Here is an 8,590-nt window from a genome sequence, read left to right on the forward strand (position 1 = left end):
AGAAAAAGAGAAATATAAGCACAGATGTGAAGCAAACTATGAAAATATATTTTATAGCTCTATGGCAATAAATTCTTAGGACCCGGAGAAATGTACAGTTTTCAAGGAAAATGAATTCAATAAGAACTAGGAAGCTGAAACAGACATATTTATGGAAGATATTTTTTAATGTTTAATTAGCTAACTCCAAAAGAGGAGTTGGATCCAGAGAGTTTTATGAGCAAGCTCTTGAAAACTTTCTAGTAACAATTCCCACATTATTCAAATTGTTCCAAAATTACAGAATGATGAAACACTTCCCCAATTATTTTTCAAAGTTAATATAAACAAAGCCAACATAGCAAAGAAAATAATTTCACTTGCTTTCACTAAAATGGTGGCAACATCAATCCAACAGTACACAAATAATTTTTCAAAACTAAAAAAGGTTTATTCTAAAAATTCAAGGATGGTCCTAGCCAGTGTTGCTCAGTGGATAGAGCATCAGCCTGTGGACCCAAGGTTCTGGGTTTGATTCCTGTCAATGGCACATACCTTGGTTGCAGGCTCCTCCCCAGATCAGGCCCTGGTCAGGGCACACGAAGGAGGGAACCAATCGATGTGTTTCTATCACATCAATATTTCTCTCTGTCTTTCCCTCTCTCTTTCATTCTCCCTAAAAGTTAATGGGAAAATATTCTCGGGTAAGGATTAACAAAAAACTTAAAAATGAAAAATAAAAATTCGAGGATTACTTAATACTAGGATTTTTATTAAAAACCTTGTCTCAGCGCACAAAAGAAAAAAAATTTTCTGATTCTTTTCACTGTTGCTCTAAGGCATTTGAAAACTTTAACATTTATAGCTGATAATACCATCAGTAATATAAAAACATCCCATATCATGAGAAGGAATAGTCATCTCAAAAACCAAAGGCATTTCCTTTTAGTGTCAGAAGTAAGATATCCACTACACTATTATTGCTACTGTTCTGATGTGTTTGGGAATATTAGGTCTAGCACCAGATAAGTTATATTTTGACCTGGACAGGAAAAGTTTTAGGTTTAAAAAAAAAAAAAGTGTTATGTAACTATAGAATGGATGTTATTAATGAAAAAGAAAAATGTGGTTAAAAAATAACAGGAAAGGGGCAAAACCACCGTTTAAAAGGAAAACATTTTTCCAGATGACTCTCAGACATGGAAACCTCAAGGAGTGGAATATTTGTAAGGAGTCTCTGGGGCAATTCCTCTGGGGCCCTGTGACTCCCCATCTCCTCCAGCAAATAACACTTTCTCACTTTGCCCACCAAACTGACACCTAAAGAAGTTGACACCTGTGTGCTTTAGATATAAAGCTGATTCAATTTACAGTATAGTAATTTGAATTTATGCCTTACTACTGTTTGAAATACAATTATGTGATCATACTTGGGGTTTGTTTTGGTTTTCTCATAGTGGGTCATTTTTATTTTGTTTTTAATTTAGCAGAAAAATAGGCAAGTAAAAACAAAGGGAAAATCTTGAAGAGGATGAGTAATTAAAGCATACTATGCTATTAAAACATTATAAAAATGCAATAATTAAAATAGTGTGGTATGGCTCAAGAATAGAGAGAAAAGTCAAGAAAATAGAAAGCAAACCCAGAAGCAGGCCTAGTGTGTGTGTGTGTGTGTGTGTGTGTGTGTGTGTGTGTGTAGGAGGGGCAAAAGTAATACAAAATAATGTGTTTCATATACTCGCAAATGTAAACCTACTTTTGTCCCACCCTGTGTCTCTCACACCCAACCTCCCACGGCCGGCCAACCTCCTGTGGCCCCTCGCCCTGGCCGGCCAACCTATATAGTAAATAATAAAGGTGGCATTTATTATATAGATCAGTAAGGACATAATAAATAATTAGACGAGTGGTGCTGTAACAAATGAATATCTGGTAAAAGATAAAAAACTAGATTGCTCCCTTAACCCCCCCCCCACACACACACACACACAAACCATATATAAACTTTCAGATAGATTAAATAATGAAATGTTCCATAAAGGTATAAAAGAATATACATAAATATCTGATCCTATAATAAAGATATGGAAAAAAGTATGTAATATTTATGTGCAGTGTATATATTAGGAAGTTGAATATTATTTAGAATATATATGAGAAATTTGAATAATACGTGATTGTGCGCGTGTGTGTGTGTGTGTGTGTGTGTATGAGGAACTTGAATCTACAGGTCTGGTAATGGACATAGTGTGCAATAATTGAGACAAAACCATCTAAGATGTCTTCAAGACAATGATAGCACAATTTTCTTAAATAAGAAACCTGGAGAACTAGGCTGGGATGGGGTTTCATGATGAACTGGACTTTGGATTTGTCTGTATGTATGTGAAGGGTTATTTCAATGTAATTGTTGAAACAGAATATTTCAGATCATTGAGGAGTTATTGACATTAGTGGATGCAATTACAGAATACTATTTCAAAAATAGAACTTATATCTATAGAACAAATGCTATGAGCATAATATGAGTCAAATGTGAAAATTCCTGGTTGGTGAAAATTCTGGCTTAGCCTTATATGGGAACACTCCCCACCCCCTACCCAGTTATAGGAAAGAAGGAGAAAGAAATAAGTGTCTTTGAAAGTGGGTTTGCAGGACAAAGAACAAAATTCAGTGACTGCTTTTTGATGACTAACATTTTCGCCTCAAAAAATTGACTGAAGAGAGTGAGAGAACAGATAATGGGTTGGAATTTGTAACACAGCCTGGGGGCAGCATAGACTGAAAACACAGGTTTTCTCCGTGGCACTGATGGCCAGAGATGTTGACGATCATGAATTTACTTGGTGATAACAAGGACGATTCAGAGGTTTCCTCCCAGAGGTCTCAACAGACCAGGAAGAGTAAAGAAGTTGAAAGTTTGGTTTAGAAGAGTAAGTGCCATAAGAGAACAAGCCAGTGAGTGTCAAGTGTGGTGGGAAACATGAATCGTGGGGTCTGGAACTGAGGAGGAAAGAAAGAGGATCAATACTGGAGCACAACAAAATGATGCAGAAATTGACAGTCTCAGTAAGGTTCAAAAATAGATGTATCAAGGAAATGAGGGCCATAGACAGGAAATCATGATCAGAGATGAACTGTTAGAGTTCAGGGATTCAGGAGATCATACTATTGCTCACCTTTTTTTTTTTTTAGTTAATATGGTGTGGTAGTAGTTGCCCCTCCTCAAAGATGCCCATTTCCTAATCACCAGAGCCTTTGAATATTACCTTTCAGAGCAAAAAGGACTTTAGGTGTGATGAAGTTAAGGATTTTGAGATGTGGGGTTTACACTAGATCAGTGGTTCTCAACCTTCCTAATGCTGCGACCCTTCCTCATGTTGTGGTGACCCCCAACCATAAAATTATTTTCATTGCTACTTCATAACTGTAATTTTGCTACTGTTATGAATCATAATGTAAATATCTGATAGGCAGGATGTATTTTCATTGTTACATAATTAAAGCATAGTGATTAATCACAAAAACAATATGTAATTATATATGTGTTTTCCGATGGCCTTAGGCGACCCCTGTGAAAGGGTTGTTCGACCCACAAAGGGATCGCGACCCACAGGTTGAGAACCGCTGCACTAGACCATCCAGTGCATCCAATGTAATTACACATATCCTTCTAAGAGGGAGGCAGGAAGGTCACAATGAGAGAAAAAAAATATGACAATGGTATCAGAGATTGAAATGATATAAGGAAGGGGCCACAGCCAAAGAATTTGTGGACACTAGAAACTCAAAAAAGACACAGAAATGGATTCTCACCTGCACCCTCAAAAGTAATTCCACCCTGTTGACACCTTGATTTTAAGCCTTTTAACCTCCAGAGCTATTAGGTAATAAATATGAGTTTTAAGCCACTAAGTTTGTTGTAATTCAGAAAACTGACACATATGTTATCATTAAGCATTTTTACATATTTATGTGAGCTATTCTTGTATTATGCTAAAAAAATAGCGTAATAACCACAGGGTAATATCTAAAACTCATATTTGTGACTTTCTAATAATTGAGTGGCCAATACTGTTGTCTTTCATTAAGCCAAACCAATTATCCAGTGCTGACAAGCTGATCCAAGTTAATCAAACTCATCTTATCTCATCTGATTTATTGAAATGGAAGTGTTGAGGATCATTGATGAAGGCCCATGGAAACATTCAAAACATTTGGGTGCTTTCATGCCTACTCATAAACTAAGCAACAAAATGTTTGAGGCAGATGACCCTAATTTCAAGCACAATTCAAGGGATTTTGGAGTAATGACAAATGCCTTTGCTTGTTATAGAGAGACTTGCCAGGAAGAGAGATGTCCAAGCTTTATTGAAAATATGTTTTTAAAACCTCAGTCAAAACAATCCATGCAGTAAAAGTCTCTCAAGGGAATTTTGCAAGCATATAAAATCAAACGCAACATAAAAGCTTTTTAAAATGCTATGTCTGGTTTTGCATATACACACAAGCATATTCATAAGTTCAATTAGAATAGTCTCAACATAGATGTGCGCAAGAATGAAATCTGTTCATTTTTAAGGAGCACTAAACGTTCTGGGATCTACACCCTACATCCTGTGCAGTCCAGACATATTATTTCTTCATCCCATTCAGGCTTAATATTTATCCCTGTGCTTTTTGAAATCCAATCTGTCAAAACTCCCTTCCTTCTCTTCCTTGTGCCAGGGGGAGAGGAGAATGACCTATGCTCACATAGCAAATGACATCAGAGCTGGCGAGTCCTTTCTCTGCCTCTTAGTCCAACACAGAGGGGGTGGGATCAAGCGTTGGCCCTGGGTTTTGAGTGGGGATGCCCTGGGTTTTGAGTGGGGATGAAATTGTCAGCTCTTTAGGGAGCTCCTCAAGGTCCCACCCTTGCACAGTTCCCCTGTCATCTTCGCCCCTATTACCAAGGCAATAAGCAATCCATCCAAAAGTCTCTGCTTCCGGCAAGCCCCAGTTACCTTCCATGGCATGCACCCATGAAGCCTTTCCAGGCCAAGAGTGGAAACACAGGCTGCCTTGGGGCACTCTCTCTTATAGCTCCATCGGCAGCAACACCAAATGCTCTCTCAGCTCAGTGGCACACAGCCCCACCCTCACAGTTCATCTTGGGGAGTGGAGGGAACTTGGGAAACACAGATTTCAATAGAAGAGTTTGGAACAGATAGAAACTTCCCTGCTGCCTGCCTCCCAGGCTCTCCATCAAGGGAAGGAGAGGGCAAAGGCATTAATACTTCATGAACCTTCCTTCAAAGGTCTAATATCCTTGCGCTCCCCCCCTCCCCTCCCCCACCACCACTGTGTCCTTTATCCTATAAAGCAGTGGTTGTCAACATTCCTAATGCCGCGACCCTTTAATACAGTTCATCATATTGTGGCGATCCCCAACCATAAAATTATTTCCGTTGCTACTTCGTAACTGTAATTTTGCTACTGTGATCAATCATAATGTAAATATCTGATATGCAGGATGTATTTTCATTGTTACAAATTGAACATAATTAAAGCATAGTGATTCATCACAAAAATAATATGTAATTATATATGTGTTTTCCGATGGTTTTAGGCGACCCCTGTGAAAGGGTCATTCGACCCCCAAAGGGGTCGCGACCCACAGGTTGAGAACCGCTGCTATAAAGGATTGGGGCAGAAGACACTGGTTCTGCTGAATGCCTTTTGTTAATAGATATCATAGTATGAGACTGGCATCAAGAAGGCATTTCATTGCTGCCTACTGTGTCTCAGCCTTTGAGCTTTGATCCAGGAACCAAGAAGTCAATGGTTGGATTCCAGGTCAGGGCACATGCCCAGTTTGCAGGCTAGATTCCCTGGTGGCGGACATGCAGGAGGCAACCAATCGATGATGCTTCTCTCATTGATGTTTCTATATCTCTCTATTCCTTTCCCTTCCTCTTTCTCTAAAAATCAATAAAAACATTTTTTAAAAGAAATCTAAAAAAAAAAGAAAGAAAAAAGAAAAAGGCATTTCACTGAAAAGGTAGGACACTTGAAGGTTTATACTGAACCGTGAACTCTAGTTGGCAATTCCAGGGAAGCAAAAATATCCCTCATCACCACTTTACCAGTGTGTATATATTAATTTTGTATTATGGTCATCATTAATTTTAGAATTTTTATATTAGAAGATGATTTTCCCAAAACATTGTTATAAATTGTCTTGGAGGCAGTTTTGAAGTGAGTTTTCCTTTTAAGGTGGCTTAATTTGGGAGTATAATCTTTGCACTAACTAAATTGTAATTTTGGAGGTCACTCTTGTTCAGTGGTAAGTCTGGATTAAAGGTTTCTGAGAACAAAGGGATGGAGTGATGAAGGGAGGAAGTCCAAGAATAAATAGAGTTTGCATTTGTGAGACAGCCTCACCATCAGCAGCATTTATTTTGCACTCCAGTCGAATATTGAGGCAAAGTTGAAAGAAGGTACATTGTGTCTGGGGAATTTCCTCTTCCTGCCATAAAGAAATTAAGAGGTCTGGGAGTACACCCTCGTCCAACTGTACACAACTAGAAAAGATTGATAAAATATAATAAAACACTACATTTCAGACATTGGTCAACAGAGCTTCTCAGGACTATGATCCCTGAGGAAAGGGAAATAAACTACATGTGCCCTCTGATCCCTCTGGCTTTGTGCCTCAAGACATTTCCACATCCCAGCATGGAGTGGGAAACCCCAAACTAAGCCATTGCTCTCAAGGAGTATAGGAGACCATAGTTCAGAAGACTAAGGTGACTAGGATTGCAAGCAGAGTGCTAGATATGAGGGTGTTATGAAAAGGAGCTCCAGAAATGTACACAGAATCACATCCAGTCTTGGCTGAATATCATTGTGCACTTAAATAGGGTGAAACTCTACAATTTTGGGAAAGTGCACTTACCAAGGATCTATAAACTGAAGGAGTTCAAGAGCTCACTTAAGACCAGGTGTCAGCCTGGCCAGTGTGGCTCTGTGGTTGAAGGTCAACCTATGAACAGGAGGTCACAGTTTGATTCCCAGTCAGGGCACAAGCCTGGGTTGCCGCCTCGAACCCCAGTGTGGGCTGTGAAGGAGGCAGCTAATCAATGGATCTTTCATCACTGATGTTTCTATTTCTCTCCCTCTCCTTTCCTCTCTGAAATCAATGAAAATATATTAACCCCTTCCCCAATAATTTTTTTGTTAAAAACGTTTCTTTTTCAGACTAATTTTTTTATTTTGGTTCTATATAGTATTTTTGATGCTGGTTATGAAAACAGTTTGTAATTATTTTTTCTTCCCATTTTTGTGGTTAAGAATAGTATTTCCTCAGAAAGTTTCTAGATGAAATTATTTAGAATGGTACGTATGTAGCTGGTTTTTGAAGGTAAAGTTTTTAGACGAGTATACTCGTCGACGACTGAAAAAAGAACATTTTGTGAAAACGTGTATACACGTTTCTGCCGGGGAAGGGGTTAAAAAACAAAGAAAAAGATGACCAGGAGTCATTAATGTTCCCACTAGCCAGAGTGAAGAGGCCTCATTGAATGCACTGGATATTGAGAAAGGTCAGGTATTTGTCCAAGTACTTAGGTAAAGATTACTCTAGTCATACTCTTAAAAACCTTTGGAAGAAGACTCAAAATTATTTAACTGATCCTCAGTAACTTAACTGCCTGCCAGAATAAAGCACAACACTCTTTAAGGAAAATCCTTCAAAAATAAAAATTCAGTACTCAAGACAAATTTTGTCATGCCTGGCATACAATCAAAATTTCAAGACATGCCAAAAGTCAAGACAGCTTGACCCAAAACCAGGGTAAAAGTCAGTCAACAGAAATAGACCCAGATTTATAGAGAGATTAAATTAGCAGACAAGGAAATTAAAACAACATATATATCCCATATGTCAAGAAGGCAGACAGAAAAATTAATATGATTGAGAGACAAATAAAAGATATAAAAATGCAAATAAAAGTTTGGAATGGAATTAACAGATTAAAGACTTCAGAAGACCAAAAGATCAGTGGATGTGAAGACATTACAATAGAAACTTGTCAAACTGAAGCACAGAGAATAGAAAGACTGAAGAAATAAATGCAGCCTCCCTGACCTGTGAAGCAATACATATGTAATTGAAGTCCATAAAAAGTAGAGAGAGGTGAGGGGGGAAAAATAATATTTGAACAAACAATGGCAGAAAATGTTCCAAATTTGTTGAAACCTATAAATGCACAAAACTCAGCTTAACAAGATAAAACCAAAGGGAATCACACCAAGAGAAATAGTAATAATGTTCTGAAAACAAGTGATAAAGGGACAATCTTAAAAGTATACATAGTAAAAGTCACAATTTACATACAGAGGAACAAAGACAATAGATTTCTTCTCAGAAATTATGCAAACCCAAAGACTATGGAATGACATCTTTATGGTGCTCAAAGGACATAACTGTCAACCTAGAGTTACATACCTAGAGAAATATATTTCAACAATTAAGGCAAAATATTCTTTTTCAGACTAATGAAAGCTGATAAAACCTCATCAGCATACACTGCAGGCAGAAGGCTATTGATACCAGATGGGAGCTTGG

Source organism: Myotis davidii, unplaced genomic scaffold, assembly GCF_000327345.1.
Source record: "Myotis davidii unplaced genomic scaffold, ASM32734v1 scaffold292, whole genome shotgun sequence".
Classification (NCBI taxonomy): domain Eukaryota; kingdom Metazoa; phylum Chordata; class Mammalia; order Chiroptera; family Vespertilionidae; genus Myotis; species Myotis davidii.